The sequence below is a fragment of the Calidris pugnax genome, unplaced genomic scaffold (assembly GCF_001431845.1).
Source record: "Calidris pugnax isolate Ruff unplaced genomic scaffold, ASM143184v1 scaffold171, whole genome shotgun sequence".
Classification (NCBI taxonomy): domain Eukaryota; kingdom Metazoa; phylum Chordata; class Aves; order Charadriiformes; family Scolopacidae; genus Calidris; species Calidris pugnax.
This window is the reverse complement of record NW_015091064.1, coordinates 3,902,885-3,928,549: the sequence shown is the minus strand read 5'-3', so window position 1 is coordinate 3,928,549 and position 25,665 is coordinate 3,902,885. Positions and strand designations below refer to the sequence as shown.

Genomic DNA, 25,665 nt, shown 5'->3' with positions numbered 1-25,665 from the left:
AGTTTGCAACAATATATTACTAAAAGGAACACATTAGTAGGATTTTCAGAGATATAAAAGCATATATATAAATGATTTGGGGTGAGATGTTGAGCAAATTGTTTCATCTTCTTATGATGGTTCAAAATGAGGATAATTACACTTACCCTATTGAGTAAACTAATTACAGATCTAAACATAGAAAGCACAGTGTGTTCCTAATGTGATTATCCTCAGCTCAAGGAAGAGAGCACAGCAGAGAGATAACAGGAAAGGGAAACAAAGGGAATGTCATTCCTCGCTCTGGTGCCAGAGTGGCAGAAATGCCTCCGTGGCATTTAGGCGAGGACTGGGATGAGAAGAGCATCAGGCACTTTCACAGCTCTCTCCTTCACAAGCAGGGACTCAACTCAGTAGTTGTTCAAGTGTCAGTGAACTAAGCAGAAACAGCATCTTCCTCATTTTGACCACTTGCTAACTCCAGGATAGGTTGAGCAGCAGCATCTTTTGATCTGCTGTTCTTCAATGGACAGCACATGCTTCTGTGAAGACACGATTTATCTCTGACATCAGATATAAGGCGGGAGGGTGATATTTGATATATTTGATGCCAGTGGTAAGTCCAAGGATTATGTGGGGAGAAAGCCAAAGATGAAGTTCATCATTTTTGAATAGCCTTCTAAATACGGTACAATAGCAATACAATAAAAAAGCCCGTGTTAAATGAATATGTTGGTATCTAACTGCTGCCTGCACTCGTCACTGATCAGGTATCCAACAGGGACAAATCAGTGCCCTTCAGATACTGAGAACTGAATATAGCCCAGCAAGACCTCGTAGTAGAGCTCAAGAAGAAAAGCAGGGATCAAAAGAAAGCCAGACCCTTTTGCAAACACAGGCTGAAGCACAGTACCCTCCACGTTATTCTTTGTTTCATTGCTCCAGACTGAAACAGATTTAATAAAAATCTTTATTATTTCGCCTTGCAGTCTGCAGCATACTAATCTCAGAAACTCTAAAAAGGAGAGTAGCTTCATATCTCCTGATTTGGCTCTGACTGGCCTAATCTTTTCAATTCCTTTTCTGACATAGTACATTTAGGTAAGAAAGCCTGAAGATAAAGCTTAACTTGGAAGGCATTCCCAGTACAACTCTGCTGGCAGCCCCTCTCAGTAGAGTGCTTGTGGTAAGTACCTGGCTTATGCAGGTAAAATTCATTTTATTAACATGGCAGAATTTCAGCTCTCCTCATAATTTCAGTGAAATAAGTGATCTGAGCGTTTCTGAATTATCTAACTGGATCTAGACCCAAGTCTTTAGTCAGTACAAATTTATCTGCTGCATCTCATATCATCACTTTGGTCTGGCGAAGTCCTGACAATAATAAAAGGGCTTGGCTCAAGTAAACTGGGCTCCATCCCACCTACTCCTAATTGGTAATACTATTTCTTTGCACTGCCTCTGCAGTTGTCTCCAGAAAAGGAGACAAACCTCCCTGAAAGAAGGTTGTCTCTATCTCTGCTCACTTCTCAGAAGAACACCTTGAGGACAGTTCCTTAATGATTCATTCTCTTGATCAGAGGACATGGAGAAGGGTCCTAACATTAAACCATTGCTTGCATCATTTTGTGGTTCCAGGGTAAAAATCACCATCCAATGTGTTATGAGAAATAAACACAGTATTCTGGGCAGATTTTTCTGAGTGGTGACAAATATCCTCAGACTGCTAAATGCAAGACTCATCTGTTTTCCTCTCTGCTTTCTGAAAATTCCATTAGTTTCTTTTGTTTCAACAAGGTGGACAGGAGGTTTGTTTTCAAAGGTTTCTTGGTAGCTGAAATCTCTTGCTTCTTATTTTATGCTCTACTAAAGGCATGCAATAATCCCCCTACAATGCACTGCCTGTCATGTTCAATTGCTTAATTAAGTTACTGTAGTGAACTCATTAGGGCTATAACAGTTTAAATCTATTATCCATAGCCAGCCCAACATTAGCAATAAAATGCTAGTATCTTATTTTGGAGTCTGGATGCTAACTTTCTGCTAGAGGGCAGAAATAGTAAACTGACCACGTAATTGGAAATGTTGGCTCCTTTTTACAGCCCAGAGTTGGGCTTCTCTCAGTGTCCACATATGTATGTCCTTGCTCAACTGTTTAACAGTGAACTGGTTAAAAATAAACAATGAAATAGTAAACTATTCAGCAATAAGATGCATGATGTGATGAATAACAACAGACTGTTGGTGAATTACAAGTAGTGCACCCATATGATTGCCAAACAAGGCATGATTTGAAATGAATATGGATGTTCACACAAATCCCAACATTTACTAAGTATTGTTCCAAGCTTGCTTATGGCTGAATGGATTTATTCAGGACCACAGCTCAGTTTGAAATGAGCAAAGAATGAACAAAAAAGGTTCACATGAAAAAATCTTGGTAGGCACATCATTAACCAGATAGTTAGTACTAGAGCAAGAATGATGCAGGTCAAGTGGTTTTAAGAGCTCAAAGAAACAAAACCTGAGCATCGATACTAACAATTTACTTCACCTGTGGGAGAGGTGTCCAACCCCAGAAGAAAACCCCAAGATCTACTGTCTTCCATAGTGGTCACATCAGACTCTGCCCACCGTAGCACAGGGGACTCTCTCAACAAGCTGGAGCTGTTGTTTGGCAGTGAGAAAGGCTGCAGGAGCAGAAAAAGAATATTCAGCATTTGGGTGAACTTTACATATATTTAAAATCCTTCTTAAAATGAAGACGAGTAACAGTCTGTATAGGTAGACATTCTCATTAATAAATTGGAACTATCACGTTAATTAGATGACAGATATATATAAAGTTCTGGGCAACTCTTTGTGTTTCTTGTCTGACCACAAAACTTCCTGTGCTTGATATAGGGACTCTCACTGGTACAATATTTATTTGATTAGATTAGATTCTCTTTCAATTAAAAGGGTGTGAGTAGCAAATATAACAGAATATTTCCTGACTGTTCAGAGAAAGCACAGAACAGATCTACAGCTTTCTGTATTGTGCAATAAGCTGCTGGTTTTGTCTCTGTGCTGGCCTATATTCTACTTTTCTTGCTTCAGTTCATGAGTATATTCATTTGAAGAAAAAATCAAGTTGTTAAATGACAAGTCCATGTAGTTTTTCCAAGTATGAAATCAGTGACCTTGTTCTGTGGTGCACACCACTTCCAAGTCAACGATTGTCCACTCGTGTGAAACACTGAAGAGAAAAAGAAGCTACCTAGTTGGGAACAAGTCTTATTTCAAAAACTGAAGAAAAAATGCAATAGGTGGATGATGTGATTGTAGAAGTATTGTAAAGAGCAGATTACATTTAGCAGAGTCTCTGAGGCAAACTCCATTTGTTTCAGTGGAGCTGCACAAGGGGTGACTGTGATTGGTACCTTCTTTAAGGCAGGACTGGGTCTGCCTTAAAAAATAACAGGGGAGAAATACATTACATGTAACTAACACTGATGCTAGAGATATTCTGACTATAACAAGGAACAATTTTTTAACACTGAGAGCACTGCACTGGTTGCAATTCCTTGCTCGTTTCTGTTGATTTTAACATCAAGACAGGATATTTGGGCTCTAATTTAGACAGCAGCTAATGCTGGGCAGCCCTGTGGCACTTTGTGCAGGAGGTCATACTGCGTGACAAAATGGGTCTCTCCAGCCTTGTGAATAAAGAATATAGACATCTACAAATGATAGAGGCTAGATGTGCATAGGAAGAATGGAGTCAACCCCTCCCTAGACATCCAGAACTGAGGGAACTGCTTTCCCTGCCTTTTCCCTGCCAAATGGAAGCCCAGTCTGAAGGATTTTTGGGTTCAGTGTGTTATATATATCAGGCACTGCCTATCATTGACCTTATCACTTAACAATTTTTTAACAAGGAACCTGTATACAACATTTCTCTCCAAACTTCACTGTAAAGCTTTTACAGGCATAAAATATTGAGTTGGCTGAATTTGAGTGGAGGTGGGGTGGAGGAAATACCCATCCTTATTACTCAGTTTGCTGGTTTAACTCCACTACAGAATTGAAATTATTTAAGCAGCTATACGTCAAAATAAAATTAGATCAATCACCTTGAAGACTATGTAAAATAGTTGCTTGTAACTTTTAGAGAAAGGAAAAAGATTATGTCCACACAGTGCAATGAGGTTTTGCGAGGAGCTTCCCAACCTCTCTCTGCCTCAGCCAGCTCAGCCAACCCACAGAACAGCACTTCTGGGGTTGTGACCCACAAACTGCAGCCAAATGTCACTTCTCCATCCAGATCTGCTCCTCGCCAGTCATTGCACTGGATGAGAAATGCACTTCAGAGCTGGTGCAGGGCCGAAGGGAACTGGTCAAGCCTGGAGACAGCTGGGAGCATGGTGCAGTTCAGCAACACGTGTGTAGTGAGCTCCTTTAGAGCCAGCTTTAATGTCCCTGTGCAGCACAAAGGCTGACAGAATGGGAATTAAGAATGCAAACCTAACATTTCTAGGAAAAGATCTGTATCCCTTGGTAGGCAGAGTGCAAAGAAGCACCCCACATTTTAATGCTGACAAATAATTTAAGAGAATGAAAGGTTATACATGTAGAGTAGGGAGCGGTGGTCTTGAAAATGCTAATCTTAAGAGTGCCTGCAAAGCAGCACTATAGTGAGTAACAGCTGAACATCCTCTTCTCTGGAGATGCTGTGACTCAAGAGCATTCACACACTGAATGTATCAAGTGCATGAACTGGCACTACATTTACTTGGCCATGACTGGAATAAGGAACTAAATACTTCTTCACATCACACTCCAAGTGTCTCGCATTATGCGTCTCAGAAATTAAAAACTCAGATCAGTTGCACTGCTTGCAAGTATCTGCCCTAACTGTCCATGTACCTCAGGCTCTCCATCAGTTAAAGGTTAGTAAAACACCTGTCGATATCAAAAACTGCTTTCTTCATGTACTTGACATGGAAGAAATGTGGGAATACAAGTGCTGAATATTTGATTTGATAAGGTGTGTTATGTTTTCCCCTTCAAATACAGGGTAGGTTTCCTCTGTAGTCTCTACATTTTAATTTTGTCATTGAACTTGTGTTCATTTTTACAAGATTGTTTTGCTCTTCAAGTATATTATCCATGGATGTTCTGCAAATTCCATTGGTTATGATCTCAACCAAGTAAACTAGTATCTGCAATGGTAGATACACAGTCATGTTAATAATTTACATGACATTATTTTTATTAAGGTTAACCGAATTGATTAATCCTTGCAGCACATGACAACAAAGTGTGTACAATACACAGAGGAGCTACTATAAAATATTCATTTTAGTCTCTGAGCAAGAGAAATGCATAAAGCATGTAATGGAGAATTGCAGGGTTGTGATGCAAAAGGGGAATTTTACATCTTATTAGAAAACCAATCAAAAGACTTTTGATGCTGGATTTTATCTTGAGGATTGAATTTTTGGAAACAAGTCAATGGTTCATGGAACATCATTAAATCAATCAGTTAATGCATATTACAGCTTTCATAATGGATGATGGCTTTGCTTGTACAACATAAAGCGTACGTCATGTAGGGGACATGTCTACACAGGACAGGGATTTGTGCCTGTTACTCCCTTCCAGCTGCTGGATTGCAGTGTCCAGCCCGTTGCCATCGCTGCCGTGACGAGCTGTGACTTATATGAAATCCGCCTGCTCCTGCCAGCCCTCTGCCAGCGATCCTGCCCCGGGCAGCACCTGCCATCCCCCTCTTGCTGCCTGCGCCGCCTGCCATCCCGTACCAATAGGGGATTTCACAGCCTCGCATTCGTCTGACTCTCTTTTCAAGAATATTAACTTCTTTTTCAAATCTCTGGCTGTGGTCGCCTCAAGCTGGTAGAGTTCAGCAATGCTGCCCAAAGTTAATTTCAAGAATCCTGTTTGAAATAGCCAAAAAAGGCCTATGGATTCTGAAACATTCATGTAAACCCTCTAAAGTGATAAAGAAATAACTTGGTTCTCATGGAATGCGAATTTAAAAACTACACCAAAGTATTTTCGTAACCTACATAATGTAATGTAGGGGTAATGGCTTCAAGTTGCCCCGGGGCAGGTTTAGACTGGACATTAGGAAACAATTCTTCACAGAGAGAGTGGTCGGGCATTGGAACAGGCTGCCCAGGGAGGGGGTTGAGTCACCTTCCCTGGCTGTGTTTAAGAACCATTTAGATGTGGTGTTGGGGGATATGGTGTAGGGGAGAACTTTAGAGTAGGGTAGATGGTTGGACTTGATGATGCCGAGGGTCTCTTCCAGCCTAGATGATTCTGTGATTCTGTATCACTGGAAGATAAAACTAAATTTTGACAATTAACTGGAAAAAGCTAACATGAACGGTTGAATGATCAGTATTAAATAGCATTTGCCTTCTGTATCTATGATTATATTGCTGTCCCCTGGACATCTGTGATGATTCAAACATACGACATCTAAACAGCTATGTTTTATAGTTGTACCACAAATTGTGTCAATACATACTTCTAAGAGAGTTTCCACTCAAAGAGAAACACACAAACAAGAGTTTTCCTTACTTAGGAGACTAAGGTAGAAGCTTTATCTATGTGGAGGAATAGTTTCATTGAATTTGGCAAGATTCTTTATCTGCATTTAACTTAAACCCTAATCCTGCAAGGGCACAGCACTTAAGTGTGACTGAAGGTGCCGCTGAGCGAGCTGCAGCGCAGCATTGCAGCACTGAGAGCAAAGTTACAATATTAATCGCATTTATGTAACATCTGTTGCCTAAGTACCTCCCAGCACTTTGCGAATGTTAACTAACGAGAAGCCTGCCCATGCTCTTTTTGAAGTCAATGGCAGCCTTCCAGTTGTCCTCAAAGGGAGCAGGCACAGGCTCTGAGCCTCAGAATAACAGAAAAGTAGGTTAAGGATCTCTGTGTTCGCCGGAGAAGGGAGGGATAGCGGAGCTGAGGAACAGAACCCAAAAAGGCTTTTCTCTAACTGTGGGGCTGCCTTTCCCGGGAAGAAAAAGTGATATAATTTACTGGTGAGACCACAAAATGAACCATAAAGAAGGGGCTGTTCACAAAGACTTAAACTATTGTTCCTTCAGAATGTGACCTTTTTCTTATTCCAAAAACAACACCCGGAGACAAAGCTGGGCTTCCTGGGATGTCCCTCTCCAGAGGCTGCCGTGGCCTTACAAATAGCTGCTCCTTGCAAAGGCGTTTTTCTTTCTCTCTGAGGCTTTCTCTACAGAGGTAAAGGACATTTCCACAAGTGCAGTTACTTTGCCTCTAAGTTTTCTGTCTCCACGACCAACGTATTTTTAAATCAACGCTTTTGGCTTCTTGAGCCGTGGTAAGTGAAGTTAGGAGGAACAGAAGGCAGTATGGATTTGCACTTTCGCTCTGGAGCATTTTCCTGGTAGCCGTGCTCAGCACCGATTCCCATTTCAATCCACTGCTCTGGCATCTCCTCTTCATTCAAATTCTCACAGGTGGGCAGTGGAGCCTCCTCTGCATCACGGGCCTCCACACGGAGCTCCACATGGAGGCAGGAGGGTCCCAGCTCCATCAGAAGCTGTAGGCCTAACTGTCCCTTGTGCAAAAATAAAGAGCATTTAGTTCTGTAGCACTGCTTCGACAGGAACACAATCATAGAAGAGGACATTATCAGAGCCAATTGCAATGTTGTTTCAAAACAAAAAAATCCCAACAATGTACCTGGAAATAAGGAACCAGAAAATGGCCTGCAGTAATTTTCCTCTAGTCTGCCTATAATTCAGAAGATTGAATTAAATTTTTGTGAACAGTGCCACCAAGGAGCCTACGGCCTGTTTCCAGGTGTCATCCATCAAACACCCGTGCGACACAGGAAATGCACGTGAAGACACTGGCAGTTCCTGTGATGCCGTGTGTGTCGTATGGTCCACATGGCTGGGTGAGGAGAACTGCTGCAGCGGGTAGGACCAATAGAGATGAGGTTATTTGGACTTTACGGAAGGCATCCTCCCAGAAACTTGTCCCTGCTTCAGCAGTGCTCTGGAGGGAGGCAACGCTCCGACGTATTAAGCACCTCATTATGATTCATCTGCACGTGGGGATTTAATGGGCATTTTTTGTAGGTACAGACAGGGCCGTCTTCCTTTTCTTTTAATATACTCTAAATGGCAGCAGCTTTAGAGATATGAAAGTGTAGCTTATCTCTGCAATATGACGCGCCCCCAGTTCCTGGCTGCATTTGCTGCCTGCCTCCCAGTTTGCGCGCCGCTCCCCATCCATCTCCATTGGCCTCTTCCCCACACCAACGTGAGATTAGAACACCACGGGAAATTAAACACGGTGCATATAAATCATGTTTATTGTTGCCTCGGATACAGAAAGATAACAAGAATCAATAAGAAAGGCACGATGACTCACAGTTTTATTAGTATACTCAGTTTTTCATCAGCTGAGTCTTCATAAAGAAAATGGTTTAATTGGGCCACTGAGATCTTGAAGAATTCACATATTCCTGGCTATTTATCTTCTGAAACTTCAGTTTCTGATTTTCTGTAGCACTTAAAATCATGAGGGAAAGCACTTTACTTCTCTCAGAGAACCTGACAAATTTCTAAAAGCTACAGAGGTTTTGTGAGGGCAGAATTCATCTTAGCCATGGTACCTGAAGCAGAGAGGTGGTGGCCTTAACTGGCAGATGGCCAAATGACAAAAAGAAGGGGTTGTTCAGGTGACTGAAGTGTTGTCCTGCCATCTTCTACCCCCCCAAGAAAGAAGCCATTGTTAACAACCACAATTTCTCTCTGCCTAACTAAACTGCAGGACCGATGGATCAGGAGAATCTTATTTTGTCCATTCCTTATGATTATTGGTCTTTCATAACAATCTTTGATAGCTTTATTTCTATGACAGATGCATTGTCTTATTTAAATTTATTGCTACGGTGTTTCTGGAAAATGTTATTAAAATACAGTTTAACCTATGCATATCAGAATATGGACTCCATACAATTGTCCCCAGTAAAATGAGACACAAGCACGTTTCCTTGCTTGCAGCGTAGTCCTTCACCATGGCTTTCTTTGGGCAGCAAGTGGGAGGATCTGTTTCCTTGCCTGCATAGTTCTGAGATGTTCAGACTGTACCTGGCTTTTACCCCCCTCCCAGAGATAATCCTCTGCTCTCCCCGATGTTGTACAATAGCGGGCGTTTCTCTCCAGAGCACACAATGATGCAAAGGCAAAAGTCAATCTTTTGTGGTAAGAGACATCATTTCTCATTCAGCTTTTCAAAATAACGCCCCACTGACATGGGTAAACTCTTTCCTCATGAGCTGACAAGTGTCATGAACTAAAGAAAATCTTTCAAAATAAGAGAATATTCCATGAGCATCCCCAATAGTCTAAGGAGCAGCTCTTTCCTTTCTTGCTCATTTGGGTAAAAGGGCCCGTGTGTCCACGCAACCTGTTACCAGGGTTCTGTGGGTATCATTTCCACCTCAGTATTGGGTCTATCTTCCAGTACAACCCATCATAAGCCTTCTGTCTGGGTTTCCCAGTTTGGTGACAGGCAAGCTGTGGTGCAAACCTCTAGCATTACCGCCCTGGCAGCTGATTTACCTTGAGGGAACTTAAGTACCAACAGAAGCAGTCATCAGGTGCCATCAGCACCCGCTTCCACATCAACAGGACCCATGGGGCGGGTCTGTCACTGCAGCTCTCTGCTTATTGCTGGGAAAATTGTTTTTATCACCCAAACTTCCTGGTTGTCTCCTGACCACGTCATTCATTGCCTTCAGCCAGTGGCCACTGCAGGCTGGCCAGCACCAAGGACTGACATCAACAAGATGCTCCAGGTATGCTCTTTCCAGAAGTGACTCCTTCATTACCTCTTCCTGGTCCTTGTAGAACAGAAGATGCGGGGCCAAACCTGTTTGTGTGTGTGAGACAAAACGAGGGCTCTTAATCCATAATGGATCATGCAACAAAGGTTGACTTTCAAGTTACTAAATCAAACAAGTTTTAAAAAGAATATCTACTTTTCTTTCTACAGAGCAGGCACTTCCTAGCACCTTTGTGGTGGGCTAGAACATAAAATTATACAACATTTCTCACCAAAAATTTGTTATTTTTCTCTATTTGGAAAACAGTAATACAATTGGAGGTTCACACTACTCCTGCTGAAGAATCCAATGTTCCTGCCAGGCGAGCTCCCCAGCCACACAAAGCAGTAACACTCACTCGTAGGATCACTCAGTAGCCACAGCCTTAACTCACAGCTGGAGGCTTCTTTGTTCAGCCCATCCTTTATTTGTCTTTTTACTTGACACAAAGGGAAACTTGTAACACCGATCAGGAAAACCAGCCAGCTGCCCGTGGGGGTTTTATTGAGGTGGGGAGAGCTGGTGCAGCACTCCTTTAACAGCCACAAAGAGCTCAGCATTCTGGGTCAAAACATCAGTACAATTGCTCACCTTGGAGCACTTCCAGTGCATGTCAGAACAGTGACAAATCTGGCCAAAACCAGGTAAAGTCAGAATTTCTTCAGAACGTCTGAATGGAACCTCAGTGCTTCAGTTGTCACGATGGTGCAAGGCCCTGTTGAACACAGGACAAAAACTGTTGCAAATATGGGGTTTTTTTGCAGCTGAGGCTTTCACCTGCCCATCAGTTCTCCCCAAACCAGAGTTCACCTCTCCCTGACCGAAGGCGCTGGTGAGCAGGCTGCTGGCACACCGTGCTCCCAGGCAGCACTGTGAAGCAAGGGTGTGTGGTATTTTGTAAGACACTCAACAGACACTTGGAAGTGGGATGGCTCACGGCACTTACTCTGCACACAGCAAATGTCGTTGAAAATGCAGAAGGCCCCAGGCCGGACGTGAAAGCAGCTTCTGGAAAGCCTGCTGTCTGTGCTCAAACCAGTCCAAGTTACCAGGGAGTATTTACCAACTGAAGCTACAACAACGTCATTTAATGTCTACCTCAACAGGGCTTCTCAGCAGACATTTGATCGCACCAGCCGATGGTATCCCAGCAGTATGTAAGGTTAAAACAAATTTATCTACAGAACAACTTTGGACTCAACATGAATGCTACGAGCTGCCAACTTCATGTGCTCATTAAAGCTATTACGTTGGACCTACTCCACAAACATAACCTCATTTTCTAATAAGCTCAAGAAAAAAAAAGTTGTACAGCTTCATCCTCAATATGTTCAAAGAGGAGATTCAGCATCTGGTCAGTTAGGAGAGAATGTGCTGGAAAACAGCAGTTGGTGAAAGAATTAAAACATAAAAACTTGGAGGCATTAGCTTTTACTGTATAGCCAAGAGCTTTGGAGATTTTAACCTCTGCTTCACACAACAGATTAATTATTAAAGTGCCCCGCAGTGGTGGCACTTTAAAGTGGCCAAACGAGTGGCTGGTGCCTTGCCATTCTGGGGAGAAACCTTGTGTAGGACAGAGTGTTTTCCTCTGCTGTAACAAACCTATAAACAGACTGCATTATTTGCTATAAGAAACCTCTTTTCATCTTTAATTGCACTCAGGCAGAAAATCTTGATAAAATCACAACTGACATACAGTTCTTTATTTTCAGTATTTTTCCAAGTACAAATTCTTGAATATTTTGGAAAATTCTTTGTAGCAATTTTTTTCTTATTTTTCCACAACAAAGTTTAGTGACTTCAGCTAAAGGCAATTTGTTACTAGATTAATTACTGGCTTGCAGTGCATATTACCCAGAACAATTTGTCATAACTGTATCAGCAGCCTAAGAAGGGGGCACTTAGCTGCATGGCAAAAACTGTCTACTACACAACATGCATTCCTGCTTAATAAATACTAGAATAAAATCATTCAAGTGTTGGAGTTATATTGGAAGACGATAATAGTGTTAATAGTTAAAAAGCATCTGAACTGCATGAGGCACACTCTGGAGTTTGTGAAGTGTAGGACTTAGCTGCCTAGTGGGATAGAGCTGGTCACTGGCTGGTGACAGCTTGGGGTTTCTGTCAGGTAGCACTGGAAACTCTTGGCTTGCTTTTCAATCACCTTTTATACTTGATTTTTAGCTTTACTTAGAAAGCAAAATTAATAAGCTTCTCCAAATGCAAGTGCAACATTTTCTTTTTAAGAATAGCAGAGCTCAGCAGTAGGTTCCCCTGGCTGTCCGACAGTGGTTTGAAAATGGCTTAAAATGGATGGAATGACTGAAATGACTCAAAATGTACAGGATTTATTTAATGTGAGCAGAAGAAGCATACAGCTTTGTTAATCTGATCTCCATTCCTTCTGCTAAGAGTCCATGAGTACTGCCAATGGAGAAGAAACAAATGCTGTAATGCGGGGCAGGACAAGTGAACACTGGGCTCTGGGCGGTCAGTCCAACCCAGCACAGCGAGTGGCTGATTCAAAATCACCTACAAATGCAATAATTAAGGAAAACACCTTAAACATACATAGCAAAGTGATAGCAAATGCAATTCCCTGTAGTAAAATCATTGCACTTAGAGCAAGTTACTTTCACTGATTACTTTAGGGCACTGGCAATGAGTGAAAAAACCAACAGACAGATGACTTAAAGCACTGGAAACACCAACAATGGCAGGTGCTCCGTAAGGGCAGCTCCCAGTGCAGGACCATCAGTGACAATGGGACTTTAAAGGAAATTTTGAGCTAAGGAAGCACATGAAGTGAAGCATCCTCTTCAAATTAAAGCACACGGGGGGTATCAAGGTACACAAGTTGATTTTTACTCACATTAGAACAAATTCGCGAGCTTCTGAAAAAAACTTTCCAATGGGAGTTATAAGGGCAAACAACGTAACAGTGCTTATAAATTGACTGATTAACTTATGAAAGGAAATATGTGGGGTGGTTGTCAAATAAAGCCAGAGATTGGCTTTGCTGAGGCAATTCTTGCTGCTCCAGCTTTCCTCTTATGCTTTCTTCTTCGAATTTCTCATCTCAAAGCCGACGCGGTTCTAATACAAACAGATGCTGAGCCCAACCTGCTCAATGACACTTTCAATGTAACTCGTCCCTTTCAGGAATTTGACAACCATAAAAAAAGAAATGAAGTGAGGAAATCAATATCAATTCAAGCTTTCTGCCTTGTGTTTACAGTGTCCCGCCCTGGCAAACCCTCCCAGGCTGAACAGTCCTTGCCCCTTGTCCTACACAGCCACTCCTCAGCTCCTTCAGCCGGGTTTTGGTTACACAGTGAGTCAACGAGCTCAGTAAATCAGCATCAACCATTACATGCTTTCATTACATGCATCTATCACCAGATTTGTCTCACGCTGAGTGCCCAAATTTATGCTTACTTACGTTTTCTTGGCACTACAAGACTGACTCCCATCAATACTTGTAAAGTGCTATGCACTTGCTGGGTAAGAAAAACTGTACCCATTCAATTAGTAGTAATTACTGTTGTTTATCTTTAAACAAAAAATAGCATTTAAATCTGAACTCCTGAGTAATCCTGTGTTCAATCTAGAGGTTTACTTCAGAACACTGAAAAGAAGAGAAAAAATAATACTGAGGACAATGGTTTCATGGTAGTGTCAAAAGCACATAATTAGATCATATTTTAAATTAAGAAATCTTGAGCTCAAAATCTGTGGGAAAGGAGGGTGTAGTCACATACTGAAAACATGTCTTGGATGAATCGAGATGATGTAGGTACTTGGTTCCCCTCTGCCATGCATTGGCTGAGTTGCCCTCTTGGCCATACCTTGAGAAGACACCTGGGCTGCTCCACAAACAGCCCACTCAGGACGGTGCCTCTCTCCCCAGGGCACTGCAAGAGCTCTACAAATAAAGAAAATGTGTGGTCAGTTTTGTTAAGTTCAAAATCTTGCCTATGGGCAAAAAAGAAACTTTCCTTACATATATATATGTGTGTGTGTGTGTGTGTGTGTGTGTATATATACAAAAGTTAAGGCAAGAACTTATTGTTAGTATAATGTGAAACTTCACAGTTTAATTCAAGAATCATTAGTCTATATCTAATTATTACAGAAAAACAAAGAATAATAATGCAGGTAGGATATTTATATATAGAAAAAGTTACAGTAATAGCAATCTTTCTTCTACTTAGGGTCATGTATGTATCTTTGCTACCACACACTTACACCTTTGTCCTTCTTAACTGGTCTGCAGATCCAGGTAACATCTGAATTTACTATATATGGCCCCATTTATGTATATTAGACACTATGTCTTTGTTTTCTTTGTTATTCCTAAAACCATCTTTGCCCAGCTCCAGGTCTGCAGGTTCTTCTGACTGACCACTACAGAGCTGTTTATGGCTGTGGGGTCTCCAGTGCCAGCCTGTGCCCCATCTCTTACCACCCACCCCACCCTGCACGCCTCTATGCTCCACCCCATGTCTCCATTTTTTAACATCTCCACCACCGTAGCAGCCCTGTATTGCTCTACACAACATCGGCCTGTTAGAGTTGTGAAGATCTCTTCCTACCCAGGACAACTGCTTGTTACTGTTGTCTATATAACAGATTATTGGTCTACCATGCAAAGATAAAGTAAAACACATTAGATACAGACACCTGGTGTCTCCTGCTCTTCTGCCCTTTGGACAAGCTTCCCCACCCCACTGCTTCACTGCGGCAGTATCGGACAACACCGTGTTTGGCCTTCAGCCTCTCCTTCCCACGGGCTGCTCCAGGCTGCCAGCCCAAATCACACGCCTTCCTGACACCCAGCTGGTTGGTAGGAAGAGTGCAATCAAATCCTGGTCAGATCCCGGCAGAGCCTTGTGACATCAGCTGGCACACGAAGCAGATTGCAGCGATGCCATTTTGAGGGAGGTTGCACATAGCAATCCGAGGAGAGCATCAGACACATGACGCGAGCTTCCTGAAAGGCAACGGGGCTGAACCGTGCCTGGACATGCCCTGGCTTCAAGCCTCTGCTACGTAAAGCCCAGTAAAGTGCTTATATCGCCTTCACCACTGACATTTCCACAACCTTATGTATTTTTTTTTCACCAGTCCCTTTTTCAGAGGAGAGAAAAGAGAGAAGAGTCGAAGGGCATGCCATTAAGTGCTACCACAACACAACCGTGGCCACACGTCCCAATACATCATCTGGAGCAACCTCCTTAAGCAATTTCCCCAGATCCTAGAAGAATTACCAGGGGACCTGGTGCACCAGAAGAGATCCTTTTGTGCTCCGAATGCGACCCCCAAAAAAGTGAGCAGTAGGCACTGATTTACACCTCTGGTACTGTTTGAGGAAAATTCCTCTGTAACGGGGAGATTTCTGGATAGACACCTACGTGGAGCCTTTGCTGGGAGAAAGGATTCTCTCCTCCTCACAGACTGACAGGGTTTGACCTGTGGAAGAAATCAAGGAATAGGTTTATGCCTGCTACTCGCCTGGATGATCGCCAACCAGAGGTATTTTTATATACGTAAACTGAGCAATTACATCACCTCCAATTGCCATAGTGTTGGGTTTTTTTAAAAGTACAATGTAATGAAACACATCTCACAGCTGCACAAAAGCTAAAATATTTTAAAATATGCAATTATGTGCATAAATATTCTAATAGCAAACAAAAAAATAGCTGGTTTTGTCATGGCCACAGCACCTCTACACAAGTGTGGTCAGCTCACATGGAAACAGCTTTCAGAAGCAGCTGACAGCCTGTGCTGCGTTACTTGGTTTGGCTGCTGCCTCCAGCCAGGCGTGGTACGGTGATCTGCAAAAGCAACTATCTAGTTTGGTGGTTTTGCCCCAGAAGAAACCATTTTGAATACTTTTTGGCCAATTTCTTCACACTGAAATACCTTTAATGGATCTGCTGTTTCAGAACCCATGAGCACAGCAGAGCAGCTTCTCCAACACTGTCTCAACAACCCGACCCAATGTCACGCAACAGCTCCAGCCCTGCAGAACTGTGAAGTCAACCATCCCCTTCAACTTTCTCTTGGTTCAATTACACTAATGACATCAGTTTTAAGAACTGTGAAGTCAACCATCCCCTTCAACTTCCTTCTCTTGGTTCAATTACACCAATGATATCAGTTTTAGCAGAGGGTTGTCCCCTAAGTGAAGATGGTTTGTGGTGTGTGGGAAATGCTGCAACCTGTACTTCCCCAATCATAATAACAATCACCGTTGTCTGCTTAAGCATAGCACTTGTGAATTAGTCTAAGGAAAAAGCAAAGTTAAGTTGTAATTTAGCTTTTCAGTTGTGAGGCTGCTTTAGTGGGTGGCATTTGTTAATGGTAAAAGTCACCAGAGGTCTGCACTGCTGGTCAGGTTTAGGTGGGAGCCGTCCCAGGCAGAGCAGCAGCCAAAGCTTTTTGGGAAGGGTTCCTTTGAGGAGTCACAACTGTAGAGCTACACCACGGGAGACCCTGCTGATGATAAACTGCAAACCTCTCACTCTCCCTCTGCTGTGGCAGCTGAGCTGTCCTTGGGGGAAGGCTGGCTGACAGGTATCAGTCAAAAAGCAGTTTCTTCAGTTCAGCGCTCTTTCAGATCCAGATCTAAAGTAACCGTTTAAAAGTCACCAGAGGTCTGCACTGCTGGTCGGGCTTAGGTGGGAGCAGCAGCCGAAGCTTTTTGGCAAGGGTTCCTTTGAGGAGTCACATCTGTGGAGCTACACCACGGGAGACCCTGCTGATGATAAACTGCAAACCTCTCACTCTCCCTCTGCTGTGGCAGCTGAGCTGTCCTTGGGGGAAGGCTGGCTGACAGGTATCAGTCAAAAAGCAGTTTCTTTAGTTCAGCGCTCTTTCAGATCCAGATCTAAAGTAACCGTTGACAATCTTTAAGGGAGAAGGCATTTTAGCCAATGAGTTTAGTCAATTTATAGTGGAATTTGTGTTCAAGTTCCCATAGTTGAGAATATTTCTCATTTTACTTACCTATAAAGTGTTCACAAGGCTTTTAAAACACTTTGCACAGCCTGAGGAGAACACTCAGGGCGTCCTGGCCTCAGAAAGTTCTTATTTTCCCCATCCAGGGATCTCTAAGATATTTATATCCCCAGTGGGTTGCCCGGGCTCTAAGAAGGTCAAACAGGCCCAAGGCTGAGGCTCTAATTATCTGTTTAGCCACATTAATGCTGAGAGGCAAATCACTCTCCATTGGAAGTCAGTAAGCTTGTAAAAGTAATTTAAACAAAGCAACAAATAAAAACCACCTTCTTGCAATATGGCCTGTCGTCGCCTTGATGCATTTTACCACAAACCTCTGAGGACTGCTGAGCTCAAAGGTGAAATGGCACAAAATAAAATTAAATCTGCAAACTGCAAACCTGTAACATAGAAGTAATTAATTCTCACACTGAAAATGCGTGCCTTTCTATCTGAAAATAAATACTAAAGGGACTGTTTTTTCCCCTTGTAGACAGAGAAGAGCAGGAGCACATGGTCACTGTAGCGTCAGGCCAGGAGAAAATGCACCTCGGTGCTCAAATTGAGAGGCAAAACATCACAGAAGTTATGGCAGGCATGTGGGAACCCCAGCCCTGGCAGGGTTCTTGAAAGAGAAAGTCTTTGGTAGAGGTAGACCAGAAACCCTTTGAGCGTTGGTTCAGTGCTGAAGGTCCATGAACACTCATGCAGGAACAGGAGTATGTGCAAGTCCCAGCGCTCACACTTTTGCCAGGGCTCTGAGAAGCAGCTCCGACAGACACAAGGACACATGGATCACAAGTTCCCCTCGGGTTGGAAGGCAGGCATCCCAAACTCCTCTGAATCTTTTGTCTGGTGGTTCCCATAGAACAAAAAAGGCAAAGATGAGCATTTTATGAGATGCTTGTGTGACCTCACAGAGTGCTCGGGCAACCTCTTTAGTCAATGCCAAATTAAGAATATGGGAGGGGAAAAGAAAACCCTCAAATGCAGAAGAAATCACAACAAAGCCCCAGCCCTAGCATTTCAAAAACTGAATTTTGGCTTGTTTGCATACATTCCCACAGTTAAAAAGTACATTTACCTTTTCTTAGCAATCTGACGGGCTCCTTAAATACTTTCTTGTGCGCTTTGTGAATTTAGTACGGTTCTCTGTTTAAACATGTCATATTGTTCCCCACAGTAATTAAATGCTTGCCTAAGAAAGTCCAAAAATTAATCTGTGACAAAACACCCCAGGCAGAAGAACTGCCCCAGACACTAGAAGCTTAAGTAAATATAGACCACACAGCCTGCAAGAAATGAGGGCAACATCTAGTAAGGTATTTTGCAACGTAACTCTGTACATGGTTGCAGGCAATTACTTACTAAGTACCTGTAACAAGCAGGGAAGTAAACATGTTCAACATTAATTTCACTAGCCTCTCTTGGCCTAGATCAACATTGCTTACGTGACTGCTTTATGACTGTGGAACTCTACTACCTTTGAGCAACAATGAACAAAATGTTCTGCATGTCCCTTCTGTGTGAGGTTGCTTTCAGACCATCTCAGAAGGTAACAGGTTCAGTTCCCCCCAAACGGTGACAGAGACCTGTATTTGTGGCAGTAGGCTTCAGCTCTCCAAGGACGTGGGTGCTCACTTGTTTCAGAACATGGTGAAGTGGAGCCTTCATCCAAATTTGTGTTTATGAATGTTCCCCAGCAGTCTCCTCATCCTGCAGGACAAAGGAATACTGCTTTTTGAGATTGACTTGGCTCCTTCAAATGGTGCAATCAAGTGGACGTTTGTATCCTACAATTAGAACATTCTAAAAACTAGCTAATATTTCAGGTGTGTTCCTGATAACAAGGTTTATCTATTGAGTCTAATAGTTGACTTGCCAAAACCAGTCCAGGGTAGCCAATCTCTACCATTTCTTGGCTGAGACACTGGAGATGTGAGGCAGGTTCCTCAGGCAGAGTTTCCAGGATCCCTGGTATTGTTGTGTCTGCTGGGAGAGATAAGAGCAATGTAGCCAATGATAGCCAGCCTGCTCTGAAAGGCCCACTCTGGAGCCATCTATTAGATCTTCCACATCTGTACCACTTCCTTCCTGCTCCACCTCCTCCTTAGCACTGTAATGTCTCTGTACAACATGTCTGTGAGCTGTCCCCCAAAAAGAAAACATGATTTGTAGACGTAAAGAAGATTAATGCTTTTTCTTTTTTTACATTTTTTTTTCTCCTCAGCAGGAAGAGTGAAAGTCCAAGTCTATATCAGTAAGTACAGACTCTGGATGATTAAAATAGCCTCTAGCTTTAGGCTAATAAAGAAACACAAGTCAATTTCCCAAAAGGAAAAGGTTGATTTATTGGGTCCTGTAGGAAACCCGCAATGCTCCTCCCAGGATGATACAGCCCAATAATGCAGTTCCAGGCAGCCCAGCCTGCACAGGGGTATTATGACCTCACCAAAGTTTCAGAAAGCAGCGTGGGATAAAAAAAATAATAAAAAAGAACTTTGCACTTCCCAACTTAGAGGATAAATGCAAGTATGGACATGAACAAGTGGGAGAATGATGCAATTAAACAGCACAGACCTTGTAATCCCTTCAACACGAGTACATCTGTCAACAGGCTTTTTCATGTCAGCCATAAAACACATACATATACTTCTATTCTATAGTGCTGCAAGATTTAATATATGAAATGTTGGCATTTTTTTAGGATCTAAGGGTGGAATTTTATCCATGAGATAGGAAGTATTCATCAGTTCAATCTTTGCAATACATATTTATCTTATGTGATGTGGCTTTATCCCTGTTAAACTTACGTGCTACTGTCAACCCTCAATGATTTAACTGATTTTCATGGAATTTCTCTCTTTTTACAGTAAAATTCTAGAGCAGAAACATGTCTTTTTATTTGTTTATGTAGAGCCATCATGCTGGAGACCCTGCTAGTCCTCTTCCTTAACACAGTTTAAAGAAAGAGGTCGTCAAGGATGGAGACGACTGAGAAATCCAAGTGCAGCCTTTATCTTCTTTCCCAAACACGCAAGAACCCATCTGTTACTGAAGAGAAAAGGGAAAGCCTTTGCAGTTGTTCTGGACAGACTAATTGTACAGTGGCCAAAAAGAGACTATTGAAGCCTCTCGTTAAAGAAAAAGGAAGTTGTTGAATCTCTGGTAAGGCCCACACAGCTGACAACATGGATCCAAGGGAAACGTCTGCTTAGTTGAAGAACGGCTGGAGAACCTCTCATCCAAGGGAGAACCTGAAGCTTAAGTGTGTTGTGCCCCCAGGTATGTGGCATGCCCCACCAGGAGATGGGAGGGAAAATAAAGGACACCAAAAGAAAGGATAAAAGGGAGGAGAACTAACCACAGCCAGGAATAAACTGTGGGAAAAGGAGTGATTTACCCAAGTACGACCCATAGCACAATCCAAAACACGGCATCAGCCCAGACAATTCCAAAAGCCAGAAAGTGTGTGAGAGCTACTTAACAAAGACTCAGTAAAAGGGTGGAGAGAAGCATCTTTATGCCATTCCCCCTTTATTTAGTGACATTGTTGCACATACAGATAAAAGCCAACACTTGCCATTTCTTAGAGTTGGAAGTTTAATCGAGTTCTTCAAACACACATTAAAAATACAAGTCTGTGCGTGGTTGAATCATGCGGTTTCCCAGCAGGTTCCTTGAATTAACAGATTTCAACAGAAATTGAAAAGGATTTTAAATTACTTTTTCAGTCAAAGGTCTCTCTACTATTGGAAATTCCAATCTGGAGGATTGTATTAGCAATTTAGCATAGATTGCCAAAGGGAACTGTTGAAGTCTCTTCTGCAAGCATTTGTCTGTTTATGGGTATTTCACTCCTGATATGTACAAATTCTGATTTCTTGAATAGGAACTCCTGGCCAGCAACGTACCTCGAAGCTCTACCTCATTTCTTATGCTCTTACGCTCCACTTGTAAATGATGGAATTTATCTCAAACCTTTCTGGCTACCCTAATTTGATAGAACCACAGAATAGTAATAGTTGAAGCATGAAGGGACCTCATCAGATTGTCTAGTTCAGGCCCCACCCAGTTCAAAGACAGGTCACCGTTGACAATCTTTAAGGGAGAAGGCATTTTAGCCAATGAGTTTAGTCAATTTATAGTGGAATTTGTGTTCAAGTTCCCATAGTTGAGAATATTTCTCATTTTACTTACCTATAAAGTGTTCACAAGGCTTTTAAAACACTTTGCACAGCCTGAGGAGAACACTCAGGGCGTCCTGGTCTCAGAAAGTTCTTATTTTCCCCATCCAGGGATCTCTAAGATATTTATATCCCCAGTGGGTTGCCCGGGCTCTAAGAAGGTCAAACAGGCCCAAGGCTGAGGCTCTAATTATCTGTTTAGCCACATTAATGCTGAGAGGCAAATCACTCTCCATTGGAAGTCAGTAAGCTTGTAAAAGTAATTTAAACAAAGCAACAAATAAAAACCACCTTCTTGCAATATGGCCTGTCGTCGCCTTGATGCATTTTACCACAAACCTCTGAGGACTGCTGAGCTCAAAGGTGAAATGGCACAAAATAAAATTAAATCTGCAAACTGCGAACCTGGAACGTAGAAGTAATTAATTCTCACACTGAAAATCCATGCCTTTCTATCTGAAAAAAAATACTAAAGGGACTGTTTTTTCCCCTTGTAGACAGAGAAGAGCAGGAGCACATGGTCACTGTAGCGTCAGGCCAGGAGAAAATGCACCTCGGTGCTCAAATTGAGAGGCAAAACATCACAGAAGTTATGGCAGGCATGTGGGAACCCCAGCCCTGGCAGGGTTCTTGAAAGAGAAAGTCTTTGGTAGAGGTAGACCAGAAACCCTTTGAGCGTTGGTTCAGTGCTGAAGGTCCATGAACACTCATGCAGGAACAGGAGTATGTGCAAGTCCCAGCACTCACACTTTTGCCAGGGCTCTGAGAAGCAGCTCCGACAGACACAAGGACACATGGATCACAAGTTCCCCTCGGGTTGGAAGGCAGGCATCCCAAACTCCTCTGAATCTTTTGTCTGGTGGTTCCCATAGAACAAAAAAGGCAAAGATGAGCATTTTATGAGATGCTTGTGTGACCTCACAGAGTGCTCGGGCAACCTCTTTAGTCAATGCCAAATTAAGAATATGGGAGGGGAAAAGAAAACCCTCAAATGCAGAAGAAATCACAACAAAGCCCCAGCCCTAGCATTTCAAAAACTGAATTTTGGCTTGTTTGCATACATTCCCACAGTTAAAAAGTACATTTACCTTTTCTTAGCAATCTGACGGGCTCCTTAAATACTTTCTTGTGCGCTTTGTGAATTTAGTACGGTTCTCTGTTTAAACATGTCATATTGTTCCCCACAGTAATTAAATGCTTGCCTAAGAAAGTCCAAAAATTAATCTGTGACAAAACACCCCGGGCAGAAGAACTGCCCCAGACACTAGAAGCTTAAGTAAATATAGACCACACAGCCTGCAAGAAATGAGGGCAACATCTAGTAAGGTATTTTGCAACGTAACTCTGTACATGGTTGCAGGCAATTACTTACTAAGTACCTGTAACAAGCAGGGAAGTAAACATGTTCAACATTAATTTCACTAGCCTCTCTTGGCCTAGATCAACATTGCTTACGTGACTGCTTTATGACTGTGGAACTCTACTACCTTTGAGCAACGAAGAACAAAATGTTCTGCATGTCCCTTCTGTGTGAGGTTGCTTTCAGACCATCTCAGAAGGTAACAGGTTCAGTTCCCCCCAAACGGTGACAGAGACCTGTATTTGTGGCAGTAGGCTTCAGCTCTCCAAGGACGTGGGTGCTCACTTGTTTCAGAACATGGTGAAGTGGAGCCTTCATCCAAATTTGTGTTTATGAATGTTCCCCAGCAGTCTCCTCATCCTGCAGGACAAAGGAATACTGCTTTTTGAGATTGACTTGGCTCCTTCAAATGGTGCAATCAAGTGGACGTTTGTATCCTACAATTAGAACATTCTAAAAACTAGCTAATATTTCAGGTGTGTTCCTGATAACAAGGTTTATCTATTGAGTCTAATAGTTGACTTGCCAAAACCAGTCCAGGGTAGCCAATCTCTACCATTTCTTGGCTGAGACACTGGAGATGTGAGGCAGGTTCCTCAGGCAGAGTTTCCAGGATCCCTGGTATTGTTGTGTCTGCTGGGAGAGATAAGAGCAATGTAGCCAATGATAGCCAGCCTGCTCTGAAAGGCCCACTCTGGAGCCATCTATTAGATCTTCCACATCTGTACCACTTCCTTCCTGCTCCACCTCCTCCTTAGCACTGTAATGTCTCTGTACAACATGTCTGTGAGCTGTCCCCCAAAAAGAAAACATGATTTGTAGACGTAAAGAAGATTAATGCTTTTTCTTTTTTTACATTTTTTTTTCTCCTCAGCAGGAAGAGTGAAAGTCCAAGTCTATATCAGTAAGTACAGACTCTGGATGATTAAAATAGCCTCTAGCTTTAGGCTAATAAAGAAACACAAGTCAATTTCCCAAAAGGAAAAGGTTGATTTATTGGGTCCTGTAGGAAACCCGCAATGCTCCTCCCAGGATGATACAGCCCAATAATGCAGTTCCAGGCAGCCCAGCCTGCACAGGGGTATTATGACCTCACCAAAGTTTCAGAAAGCAGCGTGGGATAAAAAAAATAATAAAAAAGAACTTTGCACTTCCCAACTTAGAGGATAAATGCAAGTATGGACATGAACAAGTGGGAGAATGATGCAATTAAACAGCACAGACCTTGTAATCCCTTCAACACGAGTACATCTGTCAACAGGCTTTTTCATGTCAGCCATAAAACACATACATATACTTCTATTCTATAGTGCTGCAAGATTTAATATATGAAATGTTGGCATTTTTTTAGGATCTAAGGGTGGAATTTTATCCATGAGATAGGAAGTATTCATCAGTTCAATCTTTGCAATACATATTTATCTTATGTGATGTGGCTTTATCCCTGTTAAACTTACGTGCTACTGTCAACCCTCAATGATTTAACTGATTTTCATGGAATTTCTCTCTTTTTACAGTAAAATTCTAGAGCAGAAACATGTCTTTTTATTTGTTTATGTAGAGCCATCATGCTGGAGACCCTGCTAGTCCTCTTCCTTAACACAGTTTAAAGAAAGAGGTCGTCAAGGATGGAGACGACTGAGAAATCCAAGTGCAGCCTTTATCTTCTTTCCCAAACACGCAAGAACCCATCTGTTACTGAAGAGAAAAGGGAAAGCCTTTGCAGTTGTTCTGGACAGACTAATTGTACAGTGGCCAAAAAGAGACTATTGAAGCCTCTCGTTAAAGAAAAAGGAAGTTGTTGAATCTCTGGTAAGGCCCACACAGCTGACAACATGGATCCAAGGGAAACGTCTGCTTAGTTGAAGAACGGCTGGAGAACCTCTCATCCAAGGGAGAACCTGAAGCTTAAGTGTGTTGTGCCCCCAGGTATGTGGCATGCCCCACCAGGAGATGGGAGGGAAAATAAAGGACACCAAAAGAAAGGACAAAAGGGAGGAGAACTAACCACAGCCAGGAATAAACTGTGGGAAAAGGAGTGATTTACCCAAGTACGACCCATAGCACAATCCAAAACATGGCATCAGCCCAGACAATTCCAAAAGCCAGAAAGTGTGTGTGAGCTACTTAACAAAGACTCAGTAAAAGGGTGGAGAGAAGCATCTTTATGCCATTCCCCCTTTATTTAGTGACATTGTTGCACATACAGATAAAAAACAACACTTGCCATTTCTTAGAGTTGGAAGTTTAATTGAGTTCTTCAAACACACATTAAAAATACAAGTCTGTGCATGGTTGAATCATGCGGTTTCCCAGCAGGTTCCTTGAATTAACAGATTTCAACAGAAATTGAAAAGGATTTTAAATTACTTTTTCAGTCAAAGGTCTCTCTACTATTGGAAATTCCAATCTGGAGGATTGTATTAGCAATTTAGCATAGATTGCCAAAGGGAACTGTTGAAGTCTCTCCTGCAAGCATTTGTCTGTTTATGGGTATTTCACTCCTGATATGTACAAATTCTGATTTCTTGAATAGGAACTCCTGGGCAGCAACGTACCTTGAAGCTCTACCTTGTTTCTTATGCTCTTATGCTCCACTTGTAAATGATGGAATTTATCTCAAACCTTTCTGGCTACCCTAATTTGATAGAATCACAGAATAGTAATAGTTGAAGCATGAAGGGACCTCATCAGATTGTCTAGTTCAGGCCCCACCCAGTTCAAAGACAGGTCAGCTACAGCAGGTTGCCCAGGACTGGATCCAATTGGGTTTCAGGGATGTCCAAGGCTGAAGACTCCGTGTTTCCTGTCTTTCAATTTGTGCCCGTTGCCACTTGTCCTTTCTGGGCAGTGGTGAAAAGATGCTGGTTCTGTTGTCTTTTACTGCTTCGCTTTTGGTATTTACACGTATTGATAAGATCTCCTGAGCCTTCTCTCCTCCAGTTAAACAATACCAGCTCTCTCAGTCTCTCCTTGTATGACACATGCTCCATTCTCTCAATTATCTTTGTGACCCTTCAATGAACTTATTCCAGTACCTGCATGTCTCTCCCGTTCTGGGGAGCCTGGAACTGGACACAGCACTTGAGCTACGGTCTCACCAGTGCTTCACTAGAGAGAAAGAATCCCTTGCTGGCAATGCCTGGGATGTTGTTGGCCACCTTTGATGTAAGATTGTTGGCTCATGGTCAACTTTTCACCCACCAGGAGCCCTGGGTCCTTTTCTGCAG

General features: G+C 42.5%; 1 long non-coding RNA gene across 1 annotated transcript in view; it reads left to right on the top strand.

Moving 5' to 3' along the window:
* LOC106896710 overlaps positions 1 to 25,665 on the top strand; it is a 74,817-nt gene that overhangs the window by 32,150 nt on the left and 17,002 nt on the right. The window contains exon 2 of the long non-coding RNA XR_001413666.1: positions 19,806 to 20,974. This is a non-coding gene — a long non-coding RNA (uncharacterized LOC106896710). The remainder of the gene's footprint in view (positions 1 to 19,805; positions 20,975 to 25,665) is intronic.